At 32.6% G+C, this 20,132-nt stretch overlaps 1 pseudogene; it reads right to left on the bottom strand.

The window, feature by feature from the left end:
- Positions 441-2,774, bottom strand: LOC108663612 (annotated as a pseudogene).

Genomic DNA, 20,132 nt, shown 5'->3' with positions numbered 1-20,132 from the left:
ATATTCTATAGCACATAACATTATCCATGCTATCTAATTTCCTTTTGCTAATATCTTACATCTTTATTACTATGTACTAACAATTTTTAAGATTAAAAATGAGTAAGGAAAGAGGGAAAAACAGTGCATAGATATATAATATATCCTTTCCATTCAAATTATAAATATATGTCACATAAATCATATTTTTTTTTCAAAAATCATTACTGATTAACAAAATATCCCATTCATAAAACGTTTTACCGTGCAGAATATTTGAAATTTAAGTTGAAATGGTAGGGAAGTCATATTCTTTTAAGAAAAATGAAATCCTATTTGCTTAAGATTCATTACTGACCCAGATGGACATTGACCTTGAAATACACACAAAGCACAATATGTAATTGACACACTCCAAAGCAAAGCAAGCAACCAAATAAGTTAATCTTACATGCAACAAATCAAACATTAATCTTCCTACCCACAAGGCAAAGAGCATTTCTTTTTTTGTGCATAACAACACCAGGTATCACATTAAAGTCTAAATCATCCTTGTTCATCCCAACCGGCATTTCCCAATCAAATTTGCAAAGAAGATTAGCAAGAGCAAGCTCCATAGTTGCAATTTCCATATATATTCCAGGACAACCCCTTCTAGGAGCACCAAATGGCATGAGCTCAAAGTCTAGTCCTTTGTAATCAATTGAACTGTCAATGAATCTCTCAGGATAGAACTCATTGGGTTTTCTCAGGTGTTAAGATCTCTTCCTACAGCCCATGCATTGACAAAAACTAGTGTTTTGGCAGGTATTTTATATCCGTCAATATCACCCTTCCTAATTATTTCTCATGACAATAATAACCGAGCTGTTGATGGCAATCTGAATGCTTTTTTTATCACAGTTTTAAGATATGACAAATCTTGAATATCATCATTATTTATGAAAATATTATCTCCAATCAAATTTCTGACTTCCTCTTGAACTCTCTTCATAGACTTGGGATTCTTCAATAAAAAGGTCATGGCCCAAATCACTATTGCAGCACTAGTGTCAATTCCACCAACAAACATAATCTGCATAAAAAGGAAATAATTGCATAAGCTTGTATTCCCACCGTGAAGTTAGAAAATAAATGATAACAATAAATAATTGAGAAAATTTTATCTACAACCCCATACTTTTTAAGAATGTTTAATTTTCATCCTTGACCTAAATATTTCACATTAATTATTTATAACCTTTTAAATTATTTCAAATCAATCCATCCTCCCATCAGTCAATGGTCGTTAGAATCTTCACAAAATTTAACACATAAGTGCCACATATAATTGAATTGTTGATGGATTTATCCACGTGGACATATACATAACAAATTGCACAATGTTAGTTACATATACATGAGACTAATGTGACAAATTGCACAATGTTAACAATTGACTGATGGAAGGACGAATTTGAAACAATTTAAAAAAATTATGGATAGATAAATATGAAAATTTTAAGTCAATGATGAATATAATCTTTTTTTAAAAGATCATTGATCACAGATAATAGCTATTTTTGAAAAATTAACCAAAGTAAATGTTTGAGTGAAGATCGAACCATAGCACAATTTTTTTGTGATCAAAATTGAGATCAACTTGAAATATGATAGAGAGTATTAATTGTTTTGATATCCTCCATTGCTCAAGAGAAGGTAATGAAGTAGCGCACATGATGGCTACAAAGGCAAAAGAAATGAGAGAGGAAGCGATTGCCTGGTTCAATATTTCTCAAATGCCAGAGGATTTTCAACGAGCAATCATTAAAGAGGCTGGAAGCTTGGTCGGAGGAGATTAGCAGTGTTGAGAAGAATGTTTATTGAAAATGTTGCTTCAAAGTATATTTGTCAGTTGTTTTTATTTAGTGATGATAATGAATTCATATTTTATTCCAAAAAAAATTGAGATTAACTTGAAATATGCAATCTTTCCAAATTTGTTGTAAAACATCAATAATATCACTTGCTTTGATTTTGATCTATTGGGGTCAAGATGTTCATCAATAAATTCTTGATAGAATATATCAAAATCTTTAAATTTTTTTCAAGATGACCCAGTAATTCCAAGAGCCTATCAAACCAACCTATGAAAGGGAGATAGCCAGCAACAAAAAAACTCCCCAGCATGGCTTGAGTTTCATTAAACAACCCATGGAATCTACTTCTTTCACTACCTTCATCATCATACCTCTTGCCAAAGGCTATTCCACAAGTTATATATTGTACTGGTAACATACATCAACAACTCACTCAAGTTGATTGGTTTCAAATCATAAGATGATTTGGATATTTATTTGATCATGTGAGCAACTTCATCTTCTCGAATTGGACGATAAAATAGCACTCTACTTTTAATTAAAGAGATGAAGGTTGCAAATTTGCTTGATCTCTCTCTAATAAAAATTATAAGGTGAAAAAGTCAAATCTAAGGCATTGTAAGACAATTTGTGCTGGCCAAGGAAACGAGGCCTACTACAAAAATCAAGGTCATGAGCTTTCAAGATGGTTTTGGCCATTTTTTGTGAAGAAAAAACTAGAGTTGGTCTTAGACCAAGCTGCAAAGACATTAAAGGACCATATTTTTGTGAAAGCTTCCAAAGAAAAATATGAGGGGTTGGTGAACTATTAAGCTGGAGTAAGCTACAAATCAAGGGAAGACAAAGGGGGTTAGGGGGATTGTGTCTACGTTTTCTGAGAAAGAAAAGGACCACGATACGGAGAGCTAGAATAACAAAGAAAAGCAACAATCCCATGGTAAATTTCTAAATTCCTAATTTAGTAATTGACTCAAACTTGTGAAAATCCAAAGGAAAGAGTCCCCTTTATAGACATAGGTCACACTTAAGTGCAAACAATTTACATTGTTATACATATATATTATATATATATATATATATATATATATATATATATATATATTTATATATATATATTTTCAAAACAATTTCAAAAGTCATGGCATCCACAATTGCCTAGCATTTCTACCAGCTCATGTTTTTCACAATAATAGTGTATAAATCTTAATCATATAGTTATATATGAAACATCATTCTATATAATACGGAATTTTTTTGAAATAGACACCCCATACTCACCTCACAATAGCGGGACACTACGTCGTTATCGGTTCAGGTGCGTCTCTACTAATTCTACTTGTCGGTCACCCGTTATCTCATCCGGTACACCACCACAGCAAACCCTCCTCACTTACACACTTCCGAGCAACAAATTAAACCTAAAATACTTAATTATACATATATATGGGCAGCACCTTGATTAATGAATCCTTAATCAAATTTCATATTTTTCATCCTCATCATTCACAATAATCTAACATGCAATCTATGAACTTTCAACCAACTAAATCCAATGCAACATAATGTACTCACATTGCATGTTCACCTTGAATCCCTCACATAAGTCACAAATTCCTCACATCCTTGGTCACCATTGCTGCCACAAGCACAAGTAATTAATATCCATCTTACTTTTCTTTCCACCCATGATCTCAAGGTTTCAAGCACTTACCCATTATTTGTCTTGCTTTAACTCACCATACTTTCAAGAACAAGCCACATGCATGCACCCGGTTCTTTGAATCCTTGTAGATCCATTCTACCACAAGCACAATCTCACATTAAAATCAGTTTACAAAGCATACATTCAAACAAAATGACAGCATTTACCTTCCTTACCTGAGAATCACTAGGTCGAAACCCCATTTCCTCCTTCAAGCTCCAACAATGGCATGCAAAAGAAAACCTTTCGATTTTTTTCTCCAATCTTCCCTAAAACCGAGCCTCCTCCAAGCCTTTTTCTTCTTCCTTCTTTCTCTTTTCTTCTTTCTCCTTTCTTCCCTCCTTTTGCTTTCAAGGTCGATTCTCTTTCTTTTCTCTCAAAGGTACAGTTTTTCCAAGCCTTTCCACACCTTTCCTTTCTTTATATATTCCTTAACTCCCATTGGACCAATTCATCCCCCACTCAAATTTCATGCACTAATTTCCTCCCTTGCTTATTGGTCCATTATCTACCTGTCACAACCTAAATCCTAGGCTATGAATGACGCATGGGCCCAATAGGCATAGCCCATTAGGCCCAAGCAAGCCTCTCTATGTAAACCTGTTCAATAGTCCATCTATCACATCTCTTTCTTCAAGATCTAAAACTCATAATTTCTAATAAGAATTCCTTCAAAATTAAATCATAAAAACCAAGTATATACCATTCTCAAAATAAAGTTATCATTTGTCAACCCTAAACGACATTATTAATCAAACCAAAAATATAGAGTTCACAACAATCTCATAATTTACATAAAACCATCACATATAAACATACAACAGACCCTTGACTACCAATGGAGTGACTGTGGGCGTGGGTACTATCATGAAGTGACATGGTAAACCTACTGAAGGATGAATAGGAGGTAGCACCTCGACCTAGGAATCCAACTACCTTCGGACCTGAAAACTAAAACATGAAGTTGAAAAGAATGAGTATAAACCCAGTGAGTAAACATAGGAAGGGAACAAGCAGACGATACAAAAGATTTTTAGGAAACACGATGCACTTGTGTTAAAACAATGCAATTTGTATATCATAAACAAACTCGATGCCATGTTGACTTTTAATTCATTTTAAAAGGTTTAGGAAATTCAACTTTCAACCTTCAAAGCAATCACATTTCATTTTACAATCATCTCTATCCTACGAGAAGAGCACACATGCGTATAAGAACTTATGTATATGTATTATATATATATATATATATACATAAATATATATATAGACATTTCAAACATACATTCAACACATCAAGGTCATTCCCAAACTAGTCAACATGGCTCAACGCACACAACCACCATTCGTAACTCATCTCATGTGCACTCGCACACCGCACATAGCTAATACCATCATGTGCACTCCCACACCACACATGAAAAATATCATCATGTGCACTCGCACACCGCACATAGCTAATACCATCATGTGCACTCCCACACCACACATGGCAAATATCATCATCGTGTGCATTCCCACACTACACCCACCATCACCATCATGTGCACTCCCACACCGCACACGCACGGTTATAATTATCATTCAATATTATCTTTTAAAGCATAGCACATATAACAACATATAACAAGAATCTTTGCATAATAATACATTCCACAAAGTTTATTATTTTATTGGGCATACACATGGTTGCATAGTCCGACATTCAAAGAAATTAATATTAACTGCTATGCCACTAGATTAAAACATCACAAATTTCCAATGCATCACTCACCACAATTTCAATTGACAATTCAACATAATATTTCAAACATGTGATTTGTCACATTTCACGTTTAACAGCATAGAAACATTACTCTTGAAAAGCTTGTTCCCATGCAAGATTTTTAAAAGAGTTAACCAAGGATATTTAAATACTTTATTCAAACACATGCACATTTGTTTAAAACGTTTTAAATGCAAGTTCAAACACCTTAATAATGGCACCTTACAAAACTAGCTTCCACAAGATCCTAATCCAAGTAACTCCTAAAGTACCATTAGAACCTATATTTACCAATAAACCATAACAATCTCAAATATGTCATAAATTTAAATTTAATAATTCTAATAAATTTACACCAGATAATCTACACTCTAACTTAACATTTACCCTAGAATTCTAGTCTAATTCACAAACCTATTGGACCAACTATTCTTATTTAAAGTTTCTTTACTTGGATGAGCTTGGAGGTATACAGATCAACAGAAACATAATATTTCCAAGAAAAGAAATTTGAAGAAAATTAGGAAATAAAATCCGAAAATATAAACCCATAAATCTTAAAATCTAAGAGTTAAAAATGTATACCTTTTAGCTTTAAAAAAGCATATCTGAAGCTAAAAAAGCTTGGGTAGTGATGAAAGTGGTGTATAATGGAAAATGAGGAAAAGAAAAGAAAAAAAAAGAAATTTTTTTTCTCTCTCCTAAAGTCCATTTGTTATGAGAATGGGGTGGAGGATGGTGGATTTGGTGAACAAAAGGGAAATAGAAGAATGAAGAATCAAGAGAAGAAAGAAAAGGAAAATAAAGGAAGGAAAAGAAAAAGGAATTGATTTTGGTTGCAAGGAGGAAAGTGGCGTCAGGTGGGTGAAGAAGAAGAAGAAAAATGATATTTGCTAGAGACTGAGGGCTGGTCATGGGGAAGAAAGAAAAGAGTCAAAGCTTTCTTTTAATTTCGTCCAAGGTTTAGGGTGACTATTTAGCCCTCCAAGTTCTCACCTTTTTAATTTCGTCCTTCCAACAATCTTTTAATTCCAATTTCTTCTATTTTTCTTCCTTTATACTTGTACAAAGAAAATATAAAGTTTGTATTTCAACGCGATATTACCATAATATTTAAATATGTACTTACCCATGCTAGCTTTATTTAATAAAGACACGCGGGCCCCACTAACGTCATTTTTCTCTGAAATTCCCTCATTCTTCTTCTCTCCCACTTAAATTGACCATATACGCCACTTTCATGACTAATTTCAACATCAAATAAAATATTAATATTTTAATATTATTTTATTAATAAAATATTATTTTTTTAAAAGATTTTCCACTTATCTCCTTGGAACCCAAAGTGTCTTTGTATGCCTCGATTCAATTCCGAATCACTTTTTATCTCACTAATTCATCCTCAACAAAAATATTATTATTTAATTATTATTTCCTTGCGTGCGAAATATTTTACTCTAGAATATTCCTTTCACCCGTCACCGCTCTTTGACACTTTTATCCACGTCAATTGACCATTTATCTTGTAGATAAGCCCTTATTGACTTTTGTATGAGGTATGGGGTATCACACTACCCTCACTTTACTTCTCCATCCGTTACTTTCACCATCCCATTTTTTCTTCCTTTATTATTTATTTCATGCACCACCTTATTCCTCCAATCCTATTTCATGCACTGTTGGCTCCATTAGTTTTTGATGATAATAAAACATTTTCATTCATTTGTGTCTAATATCTTTACTTGAGTGTGCAGGAAAATTAATATATGAAATTAATCATTTAACTCCTCAAAGAGTATATCAAAAGAAAAAGAGGAATAAAAATGACAAGATGTAACTATCTAACAAGGAGGAAGCCTATTGATGAAACAAAGAAGAATATTGGTTGACCAAGTTTCAAATTAAAGGAATGGCGGGTTGAAGAGTTTGAGAAACAGAATCAACTTAGTCGACCAAGTCAGTCGACTAACTGCTATCTGCCAGAATCTGCAACCAGAAACAAAACCAACTTAGTCGACCAAGTCAGTCAACTAAGAGCTCTTTGGCTGCAATTTAAACCAGAGCACTATAAGACAGATTAACGGCTATAACTCATCCTCAACTGTTTCCAACGATCATAAACTGTCAAACTGCCATCAGAGTTGCATCTCCAGGTATACAAGGGTCTTCCAACAATTAGAAGCAAGTTTTTAGGAGCCTTGAATGAGATTTGAGCTATAGAAAGTTGAAAAATCAGAAAAGCTTCACTGCACTTATCTGCACTTAAACGTCTACTTTTTGCATTTGTATTTAACACTCAATCTTGTACCACTCAGATCAACCAGTGATCATAGGTACCTTCTTTTACTACTTCTCTTGTCACTTTAAGGGGTTGTTCAAGCTTGGGATAGCTTGATTGTTGAAGGTTGTGGTTAAGCCTTGGAAAACCACTTTGGGTTTTAGTTGATCCCGTAAAAAAATAATGTAAAAGGTTTTGGCTGAGCCTGTGAAAAGCCATTGTAAAGCTTGGTGAAAGCTTGTGAATTTCACCAGTATTTAGTGAATTTGTGGAAAAATCCTTGGTTGGATAATCAAGGTAGTGCATGTAGGTCTTGGACCGAACCACTCTAAATTGTTGTGCATCTTATACTCTGTTTTTATTTTCATAAGTTCTGGAAATTAGTTTCCAACATTGTTAAGAGCTAAATTGTGCTATTCACCCTCTCTAGCATATATTATCGGGACCAACGTGCACCACCTTCACCTTATATTTTATTTGGTCATTCATTAATCCATTTAAGTCACATGAATCCCATATTTTGCTTTCCTCATTTGAGCACCTAATGTACCAATCTCATTACATGCAAATAAATTTAGTCTTATTCTTCCTTTTACTTCACATGATGGGGTCCCACATGTTCCCTTTTAACTTTCTCCTTTTTGCATGCTATCATTTACAAGTAATAGTGAATTTACATGCACATCTCATTATCCCAGATAATTTAACTTTCCTTGATTAGTTAATTCCCATTTAACTTCAAAGGTTGAAATTCCACATAAGTCCTCAAACGTTTCCTTATTGACCATTTCACCCTTTAACTTTTCATCCTTTATAATTTGGTCCTTCCAACATTTCTTTGTCACAATCCAAATTCCAGGACATGACTGGTGCATGGGCCAAATAGGCATAGCCCATTAGGCCCAAGCAAGGCTTTCTATGTAAACCTATTCATTAGTCCCTTTATCACCCATATTTCTTTAAATCCACAGTTCGTAATTTTCAATAATAATTCCTTCGGAAATCAATCGTGACAACCAAGCATATATCATTCTCAAATAGTATTATCGCATGCCCGCCTATGGCGACAATATTAATCAAACTACAGATATAGTGTTTATAATAAATCTCACAATTTACATTTAAACTACCATATATACATACAAAGACCATTGACTACCAGCGGAGTGACTCTGGGCTTCATAATGAACCTACCGAAAGATGAATATGAGGGAGCACCTCGACCTAGGATCCAACTACCTTTGATCTTAAAAACTAAAACATAAAGTTGAAAAGAATGAGTATAAACCCAATGAGTGAACATACGAAGGGAACAAGCAAACGATATGGAAGATCTTTAGAAAACATGATGCACTTGTATTGAAACCATGCAATTTGTATATCATAAACAAACTTGATGCCATGTTGACTTTTAAATCATTTTAAAACATTTAGGAAATTCAACTTTCAACATTCAATGCAATCACATTTCAAACATGCATGAAACACATCAAGGCCAATCCTAACCAGACAACATGGCTCAACGCATACAACTACCATCCTCAACTCAGTTCATGTGCACTCCCACATCGCACATAGCTAATATCCTCATGTGCACTCCCACACCGTACATGGCAAATATCATCATCATGTGCTTTCCCACACCGCACATGGCATATATCATCGACGTGTGCTCTCCTACACTGCACACTACCAGCATCGTCATGTGCATTCCCACACTGCACATGCACGGTCATAATTATCATTCAACATTACATTTCCATGTATGGCACACACAACAACATGTAACAAGAATCTTTGCATAACAATACATCACATGCCACAATTCAATTGGCAATTCAACATAATATTTCAAATATGTAATTCATCACATTTTACATTTAAAAACGTAGAAGTATCACTTGTGAAAAGCTTATTCCCGTACGTAAATTTGAAAAGAGTCCACCAAGGATATTCTAACATTTCGTTCAACACATATGCATTTGTTCAAAACCTGTTAAATGCAAGTTCGCTCACCTTAATAATGTCATCTTATAAAACTAGCACCCACAAGATCCTAATCCAAGTAAATCCTGAAATACCATCAGAACCTATATTTACAATTAAACCATGACAGCCTCAAATAAGTCATGAATTTGAACTTAAAAATTCTAACAAATATACACTAGCTAAATTGCATTTTAACCTAACATTTAATCTAGAATTCTAGTTTAATTCAAAAACCCATTAAATTGACTATTCAAATTTAAGGTTTCTTTACCTTGAAGAGCTTGGAGGAACAAAGATCAACAAAAATCTAATATTTTCAAGAAAAAGAATTTGAAGAAATTAGGAAATGAAATATGAAAATATAACCATAAATTCAGAAATTTCAAGAGTTGCAAATATATACCTTTTGGCTTTAAAAATGAAGATTTGAAGCTGAAAACTCAAGTGTTGATGAAGGTGGAGTAGAAATAGAAAATGAAAGAAAGAAAGAGAGATTTTTTTCTCTCTCTCTCTCCTAGGGTTTAGTTGTGCTAAAAAATGGGGTTAGAAGTTGTGGTTTTGGTGCACAATAAGGTAGGAGAAGGAAGAAGTAAGAAAAGAAAGGAAAGGAAAAGAAATGAAGGAAAAAAATGAAAAATTTGATTTCCATGGTGGTAAGGTGAAAATAGCGTGGGAGCATGATGGAGAAGAAGAAAATATCTTTTGGGTGGATAAAAACTGGTCATGGGAGAAGAAGATAAAAGTCAAAGCTTCCAAAGGAAGCTTTGGCCACACTAATGGTAAAATTATCATTTTGCCCTCCAAGGTTTTTTTCCATTTTTAATTAAGTCCTCCCACAATCTTTTAATTCCAATTTCTTTCTATTTTTCCTCCTTAACACTTGTACCAACAAAATATCAAGTTTGCACTTCAATGCTGTATCACCATAATATTTAAATATATATTTACCCGTGCTAACTTTATTTAATAAAGACACGTAGGCCCCACTAACGTCATTTTTCTCTGAAATTTCCTCGTTCTTTTTCTCCCCCACTTAGATTGACCATATACTCCTCCTTCATAACCAATTTCGATATCGACTAAAATATTAATATTTTAATATTATTTTATTTCAAAAATTTTCACTTGTCTCCTTGGTACCCAAAATGTCCTATTAGGCCCCGATTCACTTCTGAATCACTTTTTATCTCGTTAATTCATCTTCAATAAAAATAATATTATTTAATTATTATTTCTTCGCATGCGAAATATTTTATTCCAAACTATGCCTTTCACCCTTCATCACTTTTAAGCACTCTAATTAACCTCAGTTGGCATCCGATAAGCTTTATTAGCTAACATATCAAAGTACGGCGTGTTACATTCTTCAATTCCAATTTCCTTCTATTTTCCTTTCTTCACACTTGTACAAATAAAATATAAAATTTGCACTTCATCAAAGTGTCACATAATATTTAAATATATACTTACCCACTCTTGCTTAATTTAATAAAGGCACGCGAGCCCCACTAATGCCGTTTTTCTTCAAAATTCTTTCTTACTTCTTCTCCCCCACTTAGACTACTCATATAGTCCTCTTTCATGACTAATTTCAACAATTGATAAAATATTAATATTTTAATATTATTTTATTAATAAAATATTATTTTATTTCACAATATTCTTTTCACCCATCACCACTCTTTGGCACTTAAATTTACATCACTTGACCCTTCGTCTTATCGATAAGGTCTTATTAGCTTCTATACTAGGGTATGGGGTGTTATAATTTCGAGTCGCTCCACTACTAGAGGTCGAGTCGTTCATAGTGTATTTTGATTTGTAAATAGACACTAGTGTTAATGCAAATGTACTTTTGGAGATTATGAACTTTAATGTATTTATACAATGATGTGGAATAAAATTTAGTTAATTTGTTCGGCTTTACATTTTAAGTATATTGCGAAGAATTATACGGTTCAAAGCAATTACATAGATTGGTGGAATGAATATAACGTATTAACAAGAGTTTCAAATAAGGCTTGCTTGGGACTTGGTGGGTTCTCCCTCATGACTTGGACATCGGTAGCGATCAAGGAACAGGTCGTCACAATGGACACCTGAGTGAAATACCAAATGGAACTCTCATAATGGGTCATGTTCAGTGAACTTGTTCCTTAACAAGCACCCACATACTATCCCCAAGTATCTCGCATACTTCAACCTATGAGATCAATTACTTACTTCCAAAGTAAGGAGGCTTAGCATGTACCAACCTTTGAGCATTGTCAATGTCCTTAATCTTGACAACACAATGATTAGGAACATATTTAGGAACAAGGCTTTGATGCATAAGGATCTCATAATTATAACATTTATAATTTCTTTGTGAGGCCATTATATTCCAAAGACTTTATCTACATTAGTCTCTAATAACTCTTTATAAATAAACTCATGGATAAAGAAATACCTCATATATTATATAAAATATCCATAATGTATTTAACATAAAATATGACTAATTAGTGTAGTGTTTTACAAGCACAAAACCGATTGGCTTGCAAGGCTTACACTAACGAGACTATTTTTGGAGCACCAAGTCTTGTAAAAAAATATTCAAATAATTGTATTAACAGAATTGTTTTATAGGTAAACTACAAGGTGAGTGGATATTTCATTCAAAAGATTTTTGAAATGCATGAAATGAGGTTTAAGCATGTTATAATGTAAATGTTTTATAGAAAATAATTGCATGGGGACAAGCTGATTTCTTTGTGATACTGTTTAAGCCCTAAAATAGGGTGAGATTCTTATGATGCTCAAGTGCATGTTTTAAGTTATAAAATGACTTGTGATTGAATGCTATGTCATGTATGATATGGTTTGATGTGAATGCTATGTTTTGTGAATGTCATGTTTGATAATGCATGTCATGGCCACAATGGGCTCGCAAATACCACCAAAGTACAAAGGGTCAAAGTACCCAATTAAGGTAAGGCTCAAAGTACCTTAAATGTGCATTTAACCACTCTGTGTGGCCGATAATACCACTAGAGAAGTTATGAAAGCATTCTGAAGTTATGTATGCATTTTGTTATGAAATTACAATTGATGTATGCAATGTTTATGTATGTATTGATGGGTAAAACCTAATTACATCATGGTTTTACATAAGGAAAATGAGCATGTTTTTCAATGAACAGATAGTAATTTGAAATAAATTCCTTGTTGTTTTGTTTGTTCCCCCTCTATATCCCCCACTGAGTAAATGTAGTCACCATTCTAAAATTTATGTTCTGTAGACCCATAGCCATTTGAATTATAGACAAGTGAAGGATTTGTGAGTCTGTTTTAGTAGGTTCAATGACAATGGCATTCAATAGTATCTTCCACACTTGAGTGACTCCACTTATAGCTAATAGTGGATAGATCGTTTTGGCTAAATGCTAGTCATTTGACATTGCTTATGTATATGTATACTCGGATTATGAACTAGTGTAATGGCTAGTGTAAGGCAAGGTAGCCACAGGTTAGTAGACCTAGGAATAGTTTATGTAATGTCTATTCTAAGTGACTTTAAATATTTTTAGCATAGGACTATGCTTATTGTATATAAATGAAATGTTATGCCATAAAGTATGACTTAAGTAACATTATAGATGCATTTGAGTTAGAAATGATAATTATGTGATGATGGTAATGTATGAGGCTTATGTGGACATGGTGGATTACCTCAAACGGATCTTTATGTCGATCATGACTCGACAAAGGGTTGTGATAATGAAAGAGGTGGGATATAAGCAAAACTGGGTGCAGTAGCACCTACCTTTATCATTTGTCCAAGAAGATCCTCAACTTCTCCAAGGCTTGAAACCATTCATGTAGGAAGGTGTGAAAACCAAGTAGTTTTTTCAAAGAAAGGCTTCCTTGTTCTTTTCGTGGTCTTGTCTACCATTTTCTATTTCTTGCTATACAAAGATGTGACTCTTTAAGCATGAAACCTTCCAATGTTTTTGCTTGAAAATAAGATTTTGGAAACAATGGCTCTGTAAGGATGACCTGTAATGTTGTAATTTGCTTTGCTTGAGAGAGGCTTTAAAGATAAATTGAGAGTGTTGAGGTCCACAATCAAAATCATAAAAATGGATAAGCAAACAATTCAATGCTTAAGCAAAGAGTAATGTTCAATAAGTTTATAGTATTGTAATCTGTGAGAATGTGAGATCAAAATTGATATAAACCGATAAATGTTGGTTTTTTGGTTCTTAAGATTTATTTGATTTTTGTTCTTTAAAATGATTTAGTAAGTTTTGGATTTAAACCCTAAATCAGATGATTTAGTTTGTTTAGACACAAAACATTTGTTCTATCAAATTAGGGAAGAAAGTAATTAAGTTATTTTTTATTTTAAGTCATTAAGCCAACAAATTAATAGCCAAATTCAAATGAGATGCATAAGAGTCGAGACTAGAGCTGGTTAATGCAAATGTGATTCGGACAAGAAAAAACATGGCATTTTTTTCTTTTACTTTGGACATTTGGACATGGTTTAGGACATCGTGCTTTACATTATGCTTTTGACATCTTGATACGAGTTAGGACAACAGGCTACATTTAGCTAAATGACTTTTCTATGTGAGGCTATGGTTTGGACAACAATGTTATTTTCACGATCATGACATATTAAATGTGCATGATTCTGTCTGAGGCTATGTTGAGGATTAAATTATAACTACGAGCTAAACATAGGCTATTAATGGGTTAGTTTTTTTTTCAAGCTCTAGTTTTAGGAGTCTTGAGGGTTTATTTTTATTTTTGTCATTTATTTTTTATGTAACATGAAGTCCAAAGCCTAATTTGGTCTAGGACACTTAGCTATAAAAGTTGTGTAATTAAAAAAAAAACAAATTAAGGAAGAAAGTACTTAGTTTTTTTATTTTTTTGTTTTAAATTCTTAAGCCAACCACTTTTGGATATGTGAACAGGTAAAAAGGTAAACATATAATTCTTAAACATTTAATATCACGTCATCTGCCACATGGGACATCATCAAAATGACACGTTAGCTTGCCATGTTGTAGATGACGTGGCATAAAAATGGCAACTGTACCATTGACTCACAAAAGTTAGTCAATAGTTACTAAGAGGGGCTTATTTGATTTAAAATAAAAGTCCAATGTCTTAATTAAATGTAATAAAAGGATATGAGCTTAATTGGCTTTTTTAGTATAGTTTAAGGGTTTATTTGGGTATTTAGCTAAAAACATTCTCTAGTAGTATACAAAATTTGGCATTTGAACTTCGGTCAAAGAAATTAGTGATGACTCTTATTTTTTTTCAAAAAAAATCTCTTTTATTGCATATAAATTTTTTTGTTTATTTTATTATGTAAAGTGATTTTGTTTTTAAAAAACATTATAGATCACATGCATCACACATGACTAAGAAATTAATAATATCAAAATCGAGAAGGTCACAGATCTCATATCAATAAGAGATAGGATGAGTCTTGAGATTATAAATAAAAGTCTTCCTTCACTAGATAAGTACGTCTTTTAGGTTGAAATTGCAGACTTGTGATAAAGTGGTATCAAAGCCTATTTAACTCTTCACTAATGTAGGACACTCCATAAAATCTATGTGTGAAGGAGCCAAATGAGTATGTGTAAAATATCAATGATCTTCCTCAACAAGAAATGGGATAAGTGTTGGGTGATGGTCTCAAAAGGAGTGCTAGAAGGGGGTGAATATCACTTAAACATATTTTTGAAGGTAACTCTTGGAATCAAAAACTATTTAGAAGATTTTAGGATGGATGGTTCAAGAACTTATTGAGGTTAGTAAACATCAAGTAAAAAGAGGTTAAAATAAGTGGACAAAACTTAATATTTATAGGGGTTCGGTTCATATGACTTATGTCCACTACCTTGATCTTCCTAATCAAGGATTTTTGACCCAACTTTACTAGAACTAGTGAAATTAATAGATTCCACCAAGCTTTTACAAGGTGAGCTTCTAACCCAAGCTTTAAACCCTTACAACAACCCTTAATGTGCCTCACGCACTCTAATAAAAAAAAATAAGAGAAATATGAGGTATAAATGATCACCTAGCTTATCTAAATAGTATAGGTTCAAGCTTAAACACTTTTACAAAGATAAGAGTGGAATACAAATGTAAAAGATAAAGTTTTTTTCTCTTTTAGCTCAACAAACTCTTGGTGTCTTCTCTCATTCCTTTTTTATAGTTGGAGACCTTTTAAATACTTGAAAAATAGCTTTTATCCGTTGGAGATAGATTCTAGCGGTTAGAAAGTTTTGAACCCATTCTAACCATTATTTTGTCTTCTAGTGCTTAAATTCAAATGTGCTGGCAATAAACATTTAATCAATTAAAGGTGAGCATTAACCAATTAAGCCCTTTCTATCTAGTAGTTTCCGTCATTGTGTTAATCAGTTAAATGGGACTTTAATCGATTAGGAACTTTTTATTTTAAGACACTTTTAGACACTGTTTTTTACTAACCTTTTTTCAATGGATTAATCTCTCCCTTAACTGATTGAAGCTTATCTCCTTTTATTCTTAACTGATTAAAATAGGCTTCAACCAATTAAGAAATCTTCAAATTTAGATATCCTCATATGGTGCTCTTTAAAGGTCAATTATCGCTTTGAATTCGAATTTTGGCACTTCTAGGTGCTGCAAGTTTAAGCTTTAATCAATTAACCCTTTTAGTTAACTGATTGGCGAGCTTTTGTTTTACTTCTTGCACCCTTTTAATCAGTTAAGCCCTGTGTTAACTAGTTCGGGCTTTTCTATCTTACCTTTGTATAGCACCCAATTTTGCCTTAACTAATTAAGGCTCCATGTTAATCAATTAACAACATTCTGTCTTCACTAAGTTCTTTCCTCTTTTCTTGTCTTAACTTATTAACTCATCTTGTAATTGAGCAAGGTTCTTGACTTGCTTTCAAACAACAACTCTATTAATGGATTTAAACTTTGTCCTGCACACTTAAATGATATAGTTAGATATAAAAGGATGAGGAATGTTTTGTTATCATCAAAAACATACGGAGTCAACTTTCTCCCTCTTTTTTAATGATGACAAAACACTCATGGATTAAGAGTGCAATGTGTTGTTGGATTTACCATGTAAGTGCACATATCATTGACAAGTAATAAAATGAAAAATAAAATATCGTTCCCACTAGGAATTGCACCAAAATCTTTTGCTCACTACTAAAATTAACACATTCAATCTTATCCAAACAACTAATTTTTAAAACAACTGAAAACCAAAGCAACAAAAACTAAAAACAAGAATAGCAAATTAACTAGATAAACTCGATCAAACAAAAACCTAAAACCATAATATCCCCTCAACACTTCATTTGAAGCTCTTCTAATCTCTCTTTACTTTTGTAAACCTAGAGTTTTAATGTATTCATAAGTCTCTTCTGATGTTCTTATAAAAATATCTCTCTTAACCAATATATTATATTCATATGCAAATTGTGATAATTCTATTTTATAGAATTATTGCTTCTCATTTTGTTGTTAAAAGCTAGTTAAGTTCTTGAGTTTAGATTAGGATTCAATAAGGTTTAGTTATTTTTCTTATTAGTTTACTTTTATTAAGTTATTTTATTTTATACTATTTTTATGTTTATTTACTTTAGGTTTTTTTTTATAATTGGGGAGATTCGAACCTTACTCTTTAAGTTGTGAGATCATGCATCAACCAACATGCCAAATGCTCATGTGCATTTATTTACTTTAGTTTAATTATTATTTATTAGTTGTTATGCTTTTGTTTAAATTTTTAATCTCTTTCTTGCTTATTTTCAATGGAGTTGAATTGTTTATTCCAATTTGTTCTTAATGCTTTTAATTGCTTGATCACCAATTAAATTGATTTGGAAACCTAAACATAACTTGAGAAAGGGAGTGTAGTGTAGGCTAAAACTCGAATAGCATATAATCATATTTATTTGCTTGGATGAATAAATTGATTTGTGTATAGGATAGAGATATATACCTATATGTCGTATGTAGCCAATATTAGAGCTTGAACTTAATGAGTCTATTTTCATTTCAATACACTTAGAGATATAATGTTTTGATTAAATTAGATATTTTATAAGAGTTTCGAGAGTGCTTTATAAATAATTGAGGATTTTAGGTTAGTAATTCAACTCATTGAAAAAAGTTAAGAGAGAGAGAAAGGTAAGATTTAGAAGTGTGAGTGATATTGTAATCCTAGGCTTGTTTGAGTTGATTTTTATCCAATTTTATTGCTGCTTTAATTTTTTAGTTTAAATTCTTTTTAATTAGATTTAGTTAATTTATATTTATTTAGTTACTTAATTTTGTTTATTGGATATGACTGAATTGTGTTAATTTTAGTACTTCGTGAAATTTTAGATCAATTCTCTATAGGTTTGACACTCTACTTGCCATTATATTATCTATTTGATATGCATACTTGCATGGATAGAAAATTAGACAACAATTTTTTGGCACTAGTGCCAGGGAATTGTTTTTTAAAATTTGTACTAATATTAATACCAAGCAAATTTAGCCTTAATTCAAACTTTATTTTTCTTGTTTTTAGGCATATTTGGTTGTTGTATGTAAAGGGGAAACTTGAATCTTATTCCTTTTAATCTAGAGATAGAAAAAACTTTTAGAAGAATTCGAAGGGAAAATTTGCAAGTTCAAACTCTAAATCAAACAATGGCTGAAGATAATAATAATAATGGCAACAATGCTGTCAATCAGATTCTTGAAGAGAACAAAGCCTTGCAAGATTATGTTGTTCATTTCCTACAAGGTGTAATACCCCGTACTTTGATATGGTGACTAATAAAGCTTATTGGATGCCAATTGAGGTTAATTATAATGTTTAGAAATGATGAAAGATGAAGGAATAGTTTGGGATAAAATATTTTACACACGAGAAAATAATAATATTTTTATCGGAGAAGAATTTGTGAGATAAAGTGTGATTCAGAAGTCAATTGAGGCATAATAAGGTATTTTGGGTGCCAAGGAGAAAAAAGAAGATAAGAGGAAATTTTTGGAATAAAATAATATTAAAATATTAATATTTTATTCAGTGTCAAAATTTTCCATGAAGAAGAAGTATATGGTCAATCTAAGTGGGGGAGAAGAAGAATGAGAGAATTTTGGAGAAAAATGATGTTAATGGGGCTGCGTGTCTTTATTAAGTAAAGATAGTGCGGGTAAATAAATATTTTAAATATTATGGGGACACCGCGTTGGAGTACAAACTTCATACTTTGTTTGTGCATGTGTAGAAGAAGGTAATTGAAGGAAATTGGAGTTAAATGAGTGTTGGGAGGACTAAATTAAAATGGAAGGAAACAAAAAAGGGCAAAACGGTAATTTTATATGAAGTTTAGTCAAAGCTTCCAAAAAAAGCTTTGACTTTGATTTTTTTAGGCCAAGACCGACCTTATCCTTTCCCCCAGCAGATTTTTCTTCTTCTTCATCCATGCTCCATGCCATTCGTGAAGCTTCCATGCCATTTTCTCTTTATCCACCATGAAATCAAGTTTTCTTCACTTTCCTTTTCATGTTTTCTTTTCCTTTATTCTCCAAACTTCTTGAGCATTAAATTTACAGCCTTTAACCCCAATTTCCAGCACACCTAAACCCTAGGAGGAGAAGAAAGAAAAATAGAGAAAGGAAGAAAAAGCTTAGTTTTGGTGATTCAAGTAAGGAACGGTAAAAATTCTTGTTTTTGGCTTGAGTAGTCTTTGAAAATGAGTTAGTGACTTAGAGAAATGTCTTGTGGCAGCAAAGATTGGCTTGATTGGAGAAAATTGGTAACATGTAATGTCAAGCCTGACCTTATAAAGTACTTGCCATGTCCTTCATGTGATTGACAGTATGCTTGCATACTTGGAAAGCCCCGAAAAATCGTCAAAAGCCGATATTGTACCAAATGGTACTATAAAGTTGAATTGAGCCTCGAACTAGTCTAAATAAAGATCTTAAGATGAAATTGAGAATTTTAAATTCCCAGAATAACTTAAAATGGTGATTCGGAGTTCGAGGACCGATATGGAGTCAAATTAGAATTTTCATGATCCGAGGGTAAAATGGTCATTTCACCACCCGAGGTTAAGATGTGAGAGTTAGATGAAATTTTTGACTAAGACTGACTATTTAGAACATAATTTCAGTTTGAGAAGTGAAAATTTTTAATTCTGACATTTTTTCGAGCATAGGGGTAAAATAGTCATTTTGCCACCTCAAGGGCAAAATATTAATTTTACACCACCTAACACTTGTCCAGCACATGGATTTCACCTAATATTATCATGGATAATTGAGAAAATTTAAGTGGTGGAGAGAGATTGCTTAATGGGTAAGTATAACACATGGACCAATGGAATGATGACATGTGTCAAGTTTATATCCATTTATTATTTAGCTTTAAATTAACATAAAATCAGCCTATTTCTCATTCATATGGCTGGCCAAAACAAGAACCAAAGGAAGAACAAAGAAAGAAAAGAAAGAACACAAACCCTAGGTGGAAAAATTGAA

The sequence above is a fragment of the Theobroma cacao genome, chromosome 10 (assembly GCF_000208745.1).
Source record: "Theobroma cacao cultivar B97-61/B2 chromosome 10, Criollo_cocoa_genome_V2, whole genome shotgun sequence".
Lineage (NCBI taxonomy): Eukaryota > Viridiplantae > Streptophyta > Magnoliopsida > Malvales > Malvaceae > Theobroma > Theobroma cacao.
The sequence above is the reverse complement of the archived record's forward strand: the minus strand, read 5'-3'. Positions and strand labels throughout refer to the sequence as shown.